Here is a 13,824-nt window from a genome sequence, read left to right as displayed (position 1 = left end):
CACCCCATACGAACCCACTCTCCCGACCGGAGAAGGGGGAGGGGCCCCAAAAGAGAGGTCTGTCAGGGTGCGTAAGCACGCTGAACTAATAATGCCGCCATTGGCTTGACTGATAAGGAGAGGATGCGTAAGCATGACTCGACCAACGGGAGAGGTCCGAGAGGGCTCGACTGATAAGGAGAGGATGCGTAAGCATGACTTGACCAATGGGAGAGGATGCCCCCTACAGGGTGAGGTAACGAACGCTCGACCGTTAAGGCTGCCATCGCTCATCTGTTAAGGAGAGGATGCGTAAGCATGACTTTGTTAGTTACTTATTTGAGAGGGGCCAGCCAACAAGTAAAATGAAATGAGAAGAACTAATAAGGTCGCCATCTCTCAACCACCGGGAGAGGTCCGACAGGGCTCGACTGATAAGGAGAGGATGCGTAAGCATGACTCGACTAATGGGAGAGGTCCAACAGGGCTCAACTGATAAGGAGAGGAACTTGAAGAACCACCGGGCCACCATCGCCTGCCTCTCCCACACCAGAGAAGCACATGCTTCTCTACTGCTGCTATAATATGCTATTGATTGTTGGGTTGGTTTCAGGGAGGGTGTATAGCTCAGTTGGTGGAGCATCGGGCTTTTAACCTAATGGTCGCAGGTTCGAGTCCTGCTATACCCACGCCTGCTTGACTGATAGAGGTTATTAATACAATGACCCAAAGTGAGGTCCCATTCGGAACTAGAACGGACAGTGAGAGGAAGGTGAACAAGGTCTGAAAAGGACGGACTTTCTTTATCACGTAAGAAAAGGTGGGAATGGTAGTGGAATAAAAGGACCCGCCATGAAATGGCCAACCAAACCAATAGGTATCACCTTCACAACTTCTCCTACCCCGAATTATTAGGTAGTTCCTAACCCCAAATCCAATCCCGAATCATCTATATTAGGTATAACCCGCAATGAAGAAAGATTAGTCAGATTATTATTATGAAATTACGTATAGTGATTGGTCTTGTAGTGATTGGTCTTGAAAGGTGAATCAAGTAAGGTCCTGGTCCCGCTTGAAATGATGCATCCTGTGCCGGCCTTCATTTTGTGCCGGCCTTATCAGTGGCTGGCTGTTTTAGGGGAAGAAATGAAAGGTTGAGGAACCCTCATGACTTGGGATGCGGCAATCAATTGGTTATACCAGTCCCCAAAGGCATTCTCATTGAAGGCAACATTTGGCGCATTAGAACGGGTCTTCCAGGGATTGAAAGATTTCGCAATAGCTTTACAGTCCAAAAGATCATGCAAGGCTCGACAAGAGGGGGCTTGCCATTTCCACATTTCAAAAGAAATGAGAAGGTAGCCATAAAGAAAATATCCCCCTTTATCATGAGCATATTCACAAGCTTTAAGGTGTGAAACCGCTTGTCCCTCCGGGGGGCAAGGAGATACTTACAGCAGTTAAGAACATCTCCCTGTGCACAAAATTCTACAACGCAAATGGTGTCCAGTGTGCACTCTCCCTTAGTCTAATTCCTGGTCACCTTCCCCGCAATGAGATGACAAGCAAAATGGACCTGATCATTGTTGATATGCTAAATGATAGCACCACGACCACCTCGGCATGTGCCGTATTTGTGATACAAATTAGAATCACCCTTCTTCTTACCATGCTTGGAAGAGCCCTCACCATATGAATAGTGAGTGACCCCTATGAAGAAGTAAGGGCCCTCTATTTTCACATCTTGGTTACTTCTTCTAGGCTCATAGGCTCCTGACCAGTAGATGAAACTTCTGGAGGATGGCTCAACCTTAGGGAGAGGAAGAAAGGCTGTCCTTACATAAGGTACGTTTAGTTCTTTCCCGCATCGGGGAAGGAGCATAGGCCAATCGATGTTGAGGAGCGGAGAGGCAGGTTCTTTATATACGTTACACCAGAAATGCCAGTGAGGCTCGACCAAGCTAGATCAATGCTTTTCTTTATATACGTTACACCAGAAATGCCAGTGAGGTTGCGAGCGTAATGACATATATAATGAATGACCATCAATGTAGACCGATTCACTTACTCGATCTTCTCTTTCCTCGATGCATAATTACATACATAATGACATATCTCATTCATGACGTAATGACATATCTCATTCATTCATGCATAATGACATATGCCCATAGCAGCATTATTGGATTTACCTTTCTTTCTTCCCCTCAATTCAAAATGAGAGGGTTGATCAGGACAAGCAAGTCTTCAAGTCATTCATTATATACGTAATTACATATATAATTCATTCATGCATTAGGTCTTGCCAATAGCCTTTTTCACCTTGGCGGAGGTTTTCACATCTTTCGATGGCGGACCGGTGGTCGAGCGTTCGTTGCCTCACCCTCCTATTATAGCATTTTGAAGACCGGAGGGACGGACTCACTCACTCTTCCGATGGTGAGGGGCTCGACTGATAAGGAGAGGAACTTTAGTTGCTCGACTGATAAGGAGAGGAACTTTAGTTGCTCGATTGATAAGGAGAGGACCGGAGGGACGGAGTCACTCACTATTCTGATGGTGAGGGGCTTGACTAATAAGGAGAGGACTGGAGGGACGGAGTCACTCACTATTCCGATGGTGAGGGGCACGACTGATAAGGGGAGGAACTTTAGTTGCTCGTGGGGCCAAATTATTAGGGTGAGCCTGCCGAAATCTCAACTATAAGTCCGCCATCGACTCGACTAAAAGGCCCGTAGGGATGGAGTCACTCAGTATTCATATGGTGAGGGTGAGGTAATGAATGCTCGACCCCTAGGCCACCTTCGATTTATTGCTCACCTTCCCTGGAAAGGTAAGGCCTGGAGGGAATCGACTGAGGTTACGAGGTCGAGGGACTTGTCTGAGGTTACGAGGTCGAGGAGAGGCCTGGTAGGCCCGGTAGGGTGAGGGACAAACTCTCAACAGTAGGCCACCATCGGCTCACTATTCATATGGTGAGGCCCGATAGGGATTGACTTTTCATATGGTGAGTCCCAGAGGGACTCGACTGAGGTTACGAGGTCGAGGCCCGGTAGGGACTCACTATTCATATGGTGAGGGTGAGGTAACGAATGCTAGACCCCTGGGCCGCCATCGATTTCTCGCTCGACCGACAGAGGAGGTCGAGGGCCGCCATCATGCCCCCGGCAGGGTGAGGGATTTCTCGCTCATCCATCATATGGATGAGGGTGAGCCTGTCGAACTCTCGACGTATGGGAGAGGTACGAACGCTCGACTGGCTGCCATTGCTCGTGGTGAGGGAAAGACTTGTTATTGTCGGTTAGAGCGGGAGGCAGATAATGCATATATTATATATGTAATTACGCTTTAGCGTCGTATGGGATTGTAGCTCGAATCATCAATCGTACCCGTAATATCGTATACAAATAGAGATATATCATTATATATATCATTATGCAATCGAATTCATTATTCGATCATAACTCAATTGAAATTCATAATTACATATATAATATATTTCATTCATTATATATGTAATTACGTTGTTGGTTTCTAAATCTCAATATATGAGCTTCATTTACCATTATATAAATAAAAGAAGGAATAGGAATTCAACTCCCATAATATCAAATGAAATGAATGAATAGGAACACACTGTGCTTTACGAATAAGTAAAACGTGAGCTGGTCAAATATGAAGGCTGGGAGAACACAGCTGCTTTAATTGGATCAACTGCTAGTGCCTATAACCTGGCTTCTTACTCTCCTCTACTGGGCAGACTACTCTAGATCTTATAAAGCTGCTTGGTTGTTAAAGCTGGCTCGGCTCCTTTCTTTCCGGGCTTTTCTTCTGGCTCTGATGCGAATAGAACCGACCACTGCTTATGTATTGGGATCTTTTGATAGGGATTTGAGGTAGAAGGAACCATGCGAATGGAAGCTGGCTAGTGAGATGGTGGTGGGTGCCGAGAATGATAACTGGCTATGGTAGTAGTGGCTGCTTCTGGACCTTTAGCTCTAGCTACTACTGCTGCTGGCTATGTTGCTAGCTCTATGAATGGAAGGGATGTTGCCTTCGAAATGGAAGGAAAGCTACCTAAGCTACTGGTGGCTCTGGATCTCTACCTGGTGGTGCTGGAAGGGGTGTTGGAAAAGGTGCGGGCTCTCTAACTGGAAGGTACGCTACTAGCACTACTGGAAGGTACGCTAGCTAGGCCCGATATGATGGCTTTTGAACTGGGAGGGATGCTGACTCTGTTCCTACCTATGCCCTTGACTCTCCCGCTCTTGGGGGTGTTGCTCCCTTAGGCCCAGGTTGGATACGAAAACCGGTTGGGTAGGGCAATCAAGCTCCAGTCCGCCCTGGTTAGGCATGCTATAGCGGGGTGAAGCACGACGATACCCAGCCAGATCTTAGGGACAAAGGGAAAGCTGATCTACGGATGGATTCATTTTATTGAGTGATACGTGGAACCGAACGAAGAAAAGTAGCTATTGATGGATTTGCCATAAAAATGTCATTCCAACACTACTAGGTGCTAATCCTGGAACACATAATCTAGGAACACGTGCCAATGCTGGAACATCACACGCGCAAATGGGAAACTTTACTACTTGGAACAATGGCATATTTCGGAATAGGGAGACTGACCGGAAAAGGAGCTATTATATAAAGGGGTGTTGCACGCTATGGAACCCGAAAAATAGCTGCTCGATATCAATCAATTGGCTCTGCCTTTGTCCCTTAATGTATAGGCACCACCCCCTCGCCTAGATTCAGATCCAAGTCCAAATACGGATGGTCGAGAGCCAGTAGCTTATTCCGCTGATCCAATCGAAGAAGCACTAGTTTGAACCGTTTATGAATAACCAACACTTTTTCCCCCTCCATTAGGTATCTTAATCCTTTCCTTAACGGATCGCCTCCATGACACTCATTCAGTCCATTGCATGAGTTTGTGATTTGTCAATATGTCATACGGCCAGCGGTGGGTGTGTCCAAATATCTACTATTTTATGTCCCGTGTGAAAATGAAAATATAGCCATGCTAAATGTGCATGCGATCGCCACAGGTGTTACGAAGGTGGGTCGAACCCTCCCTGCGTAATGGTATATAAGGAAGCATCCAAGATTGAAACCCGGTAGATGCCCGGTATAAGCCCTGTCCCGCGATATGGAGTATGCACATAAGGTGTATGCCTGGCTCCGATGTGATGTCTCGCTTAGGTGTCTATCCGTACTGTATGAAAGAATAGCGGAATGTGAAGGTTGCAGCAAAGCCATTTCAATAGACCCCCCTATGCCACGGAGGTTGGGACCAGAAAGAGCTTCGTATATACAAAGGTAACTTCACACCGGGGAAGAAAAGAGAGCTTTCAATGTGACTGGTCGACACAAAGACCTAGTAGGAGATCCATATGAAGATACGGGTGCGGGGCCAATTGATGGGGGGGAAGTTCCAATTGCAATGATTATCTGCAGTCTTTGTGAAAGCAGCATAGTCAGTCCTACCATAAGCATAGGCGGTTGAAGCAGCAAAGTCAGAGCTAGGAGCATAGCCATTTCTAGTCGCAGATCTACCACTTCGCTATGCATCCCTTCCTATTCGATAGGGAAAGGCAGAGCCTGTGGACTTCATTGCAATTATTAGATTCCTGGGCAGTTCAAAAGTATTTTCTGAAGTTCTTGCCCTAGATCCTTGGCCAGTCATCTCTGAATTGACATTCTTTCCTCTCCTTATCAGTCGAGTCCCCTGTCGGGTCCTTGCACTAGGAAGCGCAAGCCCCTCTGGGACCTTCCTTCTTTTCAGTAAGTAATAATGACTCGTATCATGTAGATAGCCTAAAGATGAGGACACCATAACACGTGAAACAGGGTCTAGTTGAAAGCCCGGCATGCATGCGTAGATTAAGAGTGCCAGAATCTAGGCAAGCAAAGGCCCCCACTTACCTGCCTGTGCTCGCAGGAGTGTCGCAGGAGATGAGCTATGTGAAGGATTTGAAGAGCAGAAATATAGGGTTTAACCTCGACGTTTCCCCCCTCCGGTTCAACTACCCTCTCCTCGGGGAGCCCATCATCAAGTAGAGACGGGAAGGGCGCCTTTGGTTGGCCTGCTCCAGGATACGACTCAGACTTTCACTCAATTCAAGGTGGAGATGCGCACTTGCTATTAGATACGATGCATGTGATAAGTATGTGATCGATCGATAGGTGGATTCGTTATGATGGCCTGCTACTACTTGGTTGTGCATGAATAGGTTAGGTCTATGCTGCTTCATACTCTTTACCGCTCTAGTTTGTGTATCCCATAGCTTGTACCTTGCTGTTTAGAGGCGCTTATTGGTCATGTGCAAGTTAGTTTACTTTTTTTTGTCAGGTCTAAGTGTCAATTTGATCTCCACCGGCCTTGTTAGAGATCGTCTGCTTCTTAGGCTCGTCCCCCGTACAAATCTCAGAGAATCGACCTTGCCCCTCCTATTTCTTCTCTGGCGGCTTTGCACCTTGTTTTATAGTGCTGAAGGGCGAAGACCCCAGTTGTGCTCCCAGCATCTAGGCTCTTAATTGTCATCTAAATATTGAAGTTTTTTATGTTTGTGCTCCTGCCATAACAGCTTGGAGTCCATATCATGGTTCAGATCACGCTGCGGTACTATTGATTGTTATTGCTCCAAGAACTGACCGAACGCTAATAGGGCATTTTCTTTTATAAAGGCCTCTCAGACGCTTTCTATACGTCTGCCTTGAATTAAATGACCTTTTCTACCTACGCGACACTTCTCCTCTTTTTGGTGCTCGGCCGGTTGTACCTTTCCATATAGATTTGGCCCGTCAACCGGCTTTGAGGAGACATGCTTAAGAGCCCTTACTGATGCCCACGAAGTGAGGGAATGAGCTTGGTGCCGAACGAAGTGAGATCCACCTCGATAGCTAGTCTGCGGGCTGGTAATCATCCAGAGCTAGTTCGTTGGCTGCTTCCTTGACCAGACCATTAGGCCGGCTCTTAATAGTATTGGTGTGGTGGCCGTAATAGCTACTGTACATCTTTGTGGCCGCCTCCAAAGCCACCTGTACCACATAATGAAATTAGTTTCTTTCACCTTCAGCTCCTATACACGCTTAGATAAGGAAGTATACTTACTTATGCTAATACAAAAGCTGGTAAACCTACTAAGCAATAGTTGGTGCGCTAGCAATGCTTCAAAGTTCCCACCCAATAAGAAATTGATTCCTTCTATGAATCTTCCTCTCAAGCAGTTGGTAAGACTGAATCGTATTCTGGAAAGGCTCGGCCGGACCGGATCTGAGTACGGGTATGTCTGACTTCAACTTCATAAGTAATTGAGAAGAAGAGCAATCTCATGAAATAAAGAGTCTCCGCCCCCACCCCATTGTAGTCAGTTAGTTGGTTCTGGGGATTAGATTCTATACGTCAAATTCATGCCCCACCCCCAACTATATAAAGAAAGCCCAATGGTGTCTGCCCGGGATGACATTGAATATATTCGTGCCGGGGCTTTTGGCTCTTCCTAAATGGCACGTGTGGATAGCTAGCGGACAATGCCGCTATTATAGCAGTCAGTAATTATGCGCTTTTCTGCCCTCGCCGACGAAGTAAATAAGTAAGCGACTGCTGGTCATGATGCGCAAGCAGGCTCGACCATAAGGCCCGTAGGGATTTATCGCTCACCTTCCCCAAAGAAGTGAGGGACTCGGCCGAGGTTACGAGGTCGAGGAGAGGAATTATATATACGTAATTACGCATCGAGAAACGGAGTAAATCGAGTAAGTGTTAGAGATTGATTGATTGAATGGCTGGCATCGTATGCATGATACAACGTTCTTACCCTTAGACCTTACTTCATTTGGTGTTTACTTACTACCTGCCTACCTGTCCGACCTATTACCCTACCTTGGATCAATTTAGCGCTTAGTAGGTACCACTATTTGACCTCTTAGAAGCAGAAGCAGGACGGAATCTGACTTACCCTTACCTTTAGACCTTCACCCCAGACCCCAGTACCAATCAGCCTGAATCAATACCTACTAGTCTTGGTTCCTTCACTGGAACTAGGCTGATCTGAATCTGATTTCCTCTGTTATTTTGGATCAGCAAGCAGACATCAAACCTTTCTTTACCTTACCTCTTTCTTCACTTAAGTGTTTCCTAATTACCCTATACCAATCGGATGATTCGAGCGCTTAGGCAAGTACGGGACAGCTAAGCTCCGGTAAGGTTGCTTGCTTGTAGGTTAGCTAGTGTGGTTTGTAGTGGACGGTTAGATTGTTTGGCTGTATGGTTTATTTCTCTGTTCCCTTACCTCATGAACAGCCTCTTTCCAGCCCACCTACGTTCGCCTTCAGACGTTCATCAGAAAGAAGGAAACATACGTTCACCATCCTACCAACCAGCAGCTCTCCAACCAGCTCTACAACCAGCTAGCCCAAATACCACTTTATATATGTAATTACGCTTTAGGCTATCATAATAGATCGTAACAAAATCTCGTATATAGAGAGATAGTCTAAAAGGGAAGGGAGGGTTTGGCTTTAAGGAAGACATGGCAGCCTAAGCTAAGTCGTCGACAATGAATAAGGAGAATTCAGTGTCTTGTCTAGCTCCGCTTTCAACCTGATTAGAAAACAAAATATAGTGTTTCTGATCAGATCAACAATCTCCTGACCGGGTACTGTCAAGTAGTTATCCCAACCCTTCGCTAGATTGAGGGGAATAAATCAAAGTGAAATTACATATATAATAGCAGATTGGATTCGATACCGTAATTACATATATAATTCATGAAAAAAAGAGATCCTAATTGGATCAAATCTCTCTCATTTAAATGGAAATTTAGGATGAAATCCAAGCTCTCTTAGTAAGGCCTAGAGGGACTCTGCTGAGGTTACGAGGTCAAGGAAAGATATCAAAATCATTCTTACTATCACGATCCAGAGCGTCGTGGTCACTGTACCATGATCCAGGTTGGTAGAAATTAGCTTGGTCAGGATTTCCCGCCTACCGGATTGGGGATCATCGAATGACACTCACACATTGATCAAAACCACTCCTTCAACCCCCAATATGACACTCATCATGGATCCGGTCAAGATCAACGCTAAGGAAACCAAGGAACCAAGAAGGAGCTAACCATTGGATGCCAACAAGCAAGCAAAGCCTTATCGACCAACACACAACAAACACTGGATACTCCTTCCCTTCACCCTCATCATGCACTACACTCCTAATCCTCATGCCCCTAGGACGATAACAAGGACTCACCGCAAGGCAACCTCCTTGATCGGTATCTGCACCCTTGCGGACCATTTCATCGGCATCACGGCTACGCAAACCTACAACCATATAGCTGGGATGAATCGGGGTCATTCTCCTAATAAGGTAAATTCTATCAGGATGCGGAAACAGGCTCGACAAGGGGCCGCCATCAATAGAACTGCCCACCAGAAGACCTAGTACCTGTTAGCCCTACCTAGATTACTTACTGAATGAAGCAATTAGGAGAAGAAACAAGGTACAACTATTCACTTATAGGGGCCAAATGGTATGGCATGCATGATACAATGCCTTCCTTTCCCTTTCCTCCTCCCTTACTTCAGTGTTTCCGTTCCGCCTTGCCCACCTATGGACCTATTCCCCTACACCACTTTGATGAATGAGGCGCTTAGTGAGTGAGTACTGCTATCATGACCCTTTTCTCTTCTGGGGAATGACTGGATCGACCCCTTACTCGTATTATATTTAGACTCTGTCATACCACCTTACATCTATCCAATGCCCTCTATCTACCTTTAGCCACCCATTTATATCTTACGCTGGACATCTCAAGCTCATCCTCCCTCAGCTCCCTCTTCAACAACTCTCCTTTCTATATGCACATGATTCTATCTTCCTAGGAGCTGACTCTGCTCTATGCAAAACCGCCTCTCCAACCCACACAACTATGTTATTTGATAAGTCCAGAGTCTTTCAGGGATGACGATACTATGGCTTATGTGCAGCTCACTCAGCCAACTATGGTCACCCACTCAGCTCTCTTTTGCAAACTACAGGATAAAACATTATACAACTGACCCACATCTCTATTACCACCATCTCTCACATGTCTAGCAACATTCATCAGCCACTCAACTCTCACGGCAGGTTTCAACTTAGCAAAAACGTTTATAACAGGGTTTTTAGTCTCCACAGGAGTAGTAGCAATGGTCCAACACCACCATCCAGCGCAGACACCATATTTCTAGCAGCTGCAGCGAAAACCCCCGCCATACACTCAGCAGTTTGGACATGCCTTACAATAGTCTTTACCCTCCTTGGTGCCATTCCTAAACTAAACCGGGAGGCCTCTTTTGGCTACAGCACATCCTATATGTTCCAGATACATCATATTACATATAAGAGTCGCCCAAAAATAGGTTATCTAGAGATAGTAGTCCACTTATTTCCGTAATCCGTGCTTGTTCTCTGTGTCTACGATCGAGAAAGAGGAGGGGTCAGAACTCGCTGCCCACAATAACCAGAAATGGCCTCGCTCACACCGATTCCTGTACTCATCTTTCTCTGCAAGGTTCCAGATAGCTGGATTGGGAAAGCAGGATAGTGTTCTCTCAACTTGCAGTACACTTTTCCCAAACCAAATGATCGAGAAGTAAATATTAATTGGATCCCGAGTTGGCTTGTATCTGGTCAGTCCTCAGATTGTGAGTTCCTCAACTTTCACAATTCTCTCGTTCCCGTGTCGGTCAATCTTCCTTCGTTCATCGAAATATTAGGGTTGGTTCGCCGACGAAGGGATGGGAAAGAGATAAGCTCGCGGGCCGTGAACCGTGCATACTAGCTTGCATTGATCGGATCGAGGAGCGAAAAGCCACTCGATCAACCAAAGAGAGATCGAGGAGCGTCCATCGTATGGCGGTATGTTTAATAACGGATCATCGTGTGGGAGAGCATTCTATGTACTTAGCTATCCAGCCATCCCAGCCACTCCATCCAGCAAGCAAGCGATCCCATCTGCCCAAGCCATACCAGACATCCCAAGACATCCATCCCAGCCATCGAACGAACCAAGGCTAGCAAACCATACTCTTTTGGCCCTGTACAGTTGGTCAAGTAAAGCAAGTAATGAACTAACCCAAGCAACCTTACCGGCCTACATAGAATGATTGATTGAACGAACCTGGGTTAGAGAAAGGGATGATTTACCTTCCCTGATTATAGGAAAGCGCCCTCCGAGTCCTTGTAAATCGTGACTCATGCTAGTTGAGTTTATCTATACCTCATGCTGCGATTTGGCCATCATCCCAGACCTCGTGATGCTCATGGGCTGGATCCTCCTACTGCTATACTCCCTGGGGCTGCTAAACACATGGACTTAGACTAGCACTGGGGCTAAACCAAAGCAATAGATCACCGAATATAGCGTTGCAACCCTTACAGCAATTATCGAAAACTAATTAAACCATTTGAGCCATCTAACCAATGCCATAGCCATCGAACCAATCTCCACATCCAAGTCATCATTAGCCTGCCTACCTAGATTGGTTGATGAACCATACAGCCAAGCAATCGAGCGATCGCTAATAGTAGCCATCGCTAACCATCAATGCTACTATAGCCATCGAACCATGCGAACTAACCTGCCAAGCCATAGCCCTCTATCCTTCCACTACTACTAATTTCACTACCTATCCAACCAACCTATACACTACTAATATTTCCTTCCACTACTGCGCCTAGTACAGTTACCTATTGCTATCTAATCTATTGCGACATAGCTATCACCTTATGAGAGAGATTGATTCTTCCAAGGGATGGAATTTGGTATAGTTCATCTATGTAAATATTTCCAAAGAAAGGAGGTTGACCTGCTTGTTCATTGGTAATTTTATCTAGATGCATGGTAAAGTTGGACATCGGTTTACCCGCTCCCCTCCTCCAACGTGAAAGACGTGACAAAATCCTCTCACGTGGAAGCTAGTATTCCAGTGAAGAGCTTCTCTCAAGTTGTTCCAGTGAAGAGTCATTCAGAGATGCGATTTCATATATATAAGATGTGGGGTTTTGGGGTTTGGTAAGGTTTGTATGGTTCTCAAAATGTCATGTTTCATTAATAAGAAAATCCATTTCATGGGTCCGATGAAAAGGTGGCATGGTCAAGATGATATAGAGTCTGAACCCGACCTTACAATAAGTGGAATTGAAGTAATATAAGGTGGTTTCTCTATTGGTGGTAGTAGTTGCCCACTAGCTCAAGATAAGGGGTAAATTCAGTACATAAAAGTGGCCAAAGAATAAAAGGTAGCATTGGGAATCAATCTATACATCAATTCAAACCTGTTTATAGTTCATATTCATATTTATCTCCAATAAGCGCTTTAATGAGAATCTTTCTCTCTGAATTCTCTCTCTCTCTTAATTCTCTTTCTCTCCATTAGATCTTCCTCTACGAAGCTACCACAGAATGGTATGTTAACTTACTAATATCTGCATCTAATGATAGGTAAATTGACCTCTTCTTCTCCGTTATAGATCTTACTCTTTGAAGCTTACACAGAGTTAGTTCAGCTAATAAGACTGGTTAGTTCACTGGCTTAAGGCACTTGGCAAAGATCAACTCTAAGCTAATAGTGACACTCTATGGCTAGTACAAAGTATAGGAGTTCATCTATATAGCAGCTTCTATACAGCAACTTAAGACTAAAGCAAGTGTACAACAAGGGCTTACTGTACAAACTAGGCTAAGACCTCCGCTAGCTATCCCACCCTCACCTACTTCTAGTGCTTGCTATCTCACCATTATAGCCTTCAACCAAGCTATCTCACTGTCTACGGCTTCTCTCGTACACCAATAGCTCTGAGAACAAACGATAGGGCTAGGTTAGCTTCAGTCTAGTCTATAGAGTCTGTCTGATTGGTTGAGTAAGCTGGGTATGATAGCTACTGTACCTGTAGCAATATCAGTCGGTATATGAGCTATAATCAGTACCTCTAATAACTGTCCTTCTCCTTGTTTCAGCTGTAGTTGTCCCACCTCTAGCTATACCTTTATTACTTGTATTTGTACCTTTAGTTGTCCCTGTACCTAAGTGTATGTCTGGTTGATTGGGTAGCTAGCTGGTCTCATCAGTAGCTATCTCGATCTCATATCCTCTGGGTATGGGGTTAGATGGCTTGTATGATTGATGGGTAGGGTTTTGGGGTTAACTAGCAGGGATGTATGGCTAGTTAAGTCTATCTAGCTTGTATGGTTAATTCATTGCAGTCAGTCTAGCTTGTCAGGTGAGTTTTGTTTTGATGGGTATGTATTGTTATGCGGGTGATAGGATGTATAGGTAGCTTGTAGGGCTAGATAGCTTGTATAGATTGGTTGTAGGTAGGATTAGTACCATTCAAAGTATCACTCGTAGTAAGTATCACAGTCTTACAAACGTCGGCTCCCTTTGTCTCAATAAAGCGCTTGACGAAACAGGAAGAGCAAGAAATAAAACGACCCCCTATATATTCCCCACTCATCTCGATTCTTAGCTGGGATGGAAACAATCATTGCTAGACTGGTGGGTTTATGGACTAGGCGGCTATTTGGTTTGGGACGGTCATACAAACAAATTGAACCTAGAACCTATTATTCGAACCTCTACATTACATTCACACAACCTCTCTCTCGACCTCTACAAAGAACCTACGGAAGGCCCTCTTACCTCTTACCCTTACCTCTTTCTATCATAGCCTTACTCCCATAGCTCACAGAAACAGATAGCATACCAGTCATATATTTCTTATACATATTTCTGACAGTCTACGGATCTGAATAGGAGCTATCTAGCTATGACTGTCAAGGTGGCTAGGCCTCC

General features: G+C 45.2%; 1 non-coding gene across 1 annotated transcript; it reads left to right on the top strand.

Moving 5' to 3' along the window:
* The first annotated feature begins 595 nt into the window (after positions 1 to 595).
* On the top strand, positions 596 to 668 carry TRNAK-UUU (transfer RNA lysine (anticodon UUU)). Its single transcript has one exon. It is a non-coding gene; the product is annotated as a tRNA-Lys (tRNA).
* The last annotated feature ends 13,156 nt before the right edge of the window (positions 669 to 13,824 follow it).

The sequence above is a fragment of the Pinus tabuliformis genome, chromosome 3_2 (assembly GCF_031772625.1).
Source record: "Pinus tabuliformis cultivar Carrire ecotype Pingquan chromosome 3_2, CPIR1, whole genome shotgun sequence".
In the NCBI taxonomy this organism is placed as follows: domain Eukaryota; kingdom Viridiplantae; phylum Streptophyta; class Pinopsida; order Pinales; family Pinaceae; genus Pinus; species Pinus tabuliformis.
The sequence above is the reverse complement of the archived record's forward strand: the minus strand, read 5'-3'. Positions and strand labels throughout refer to the sequence as shown.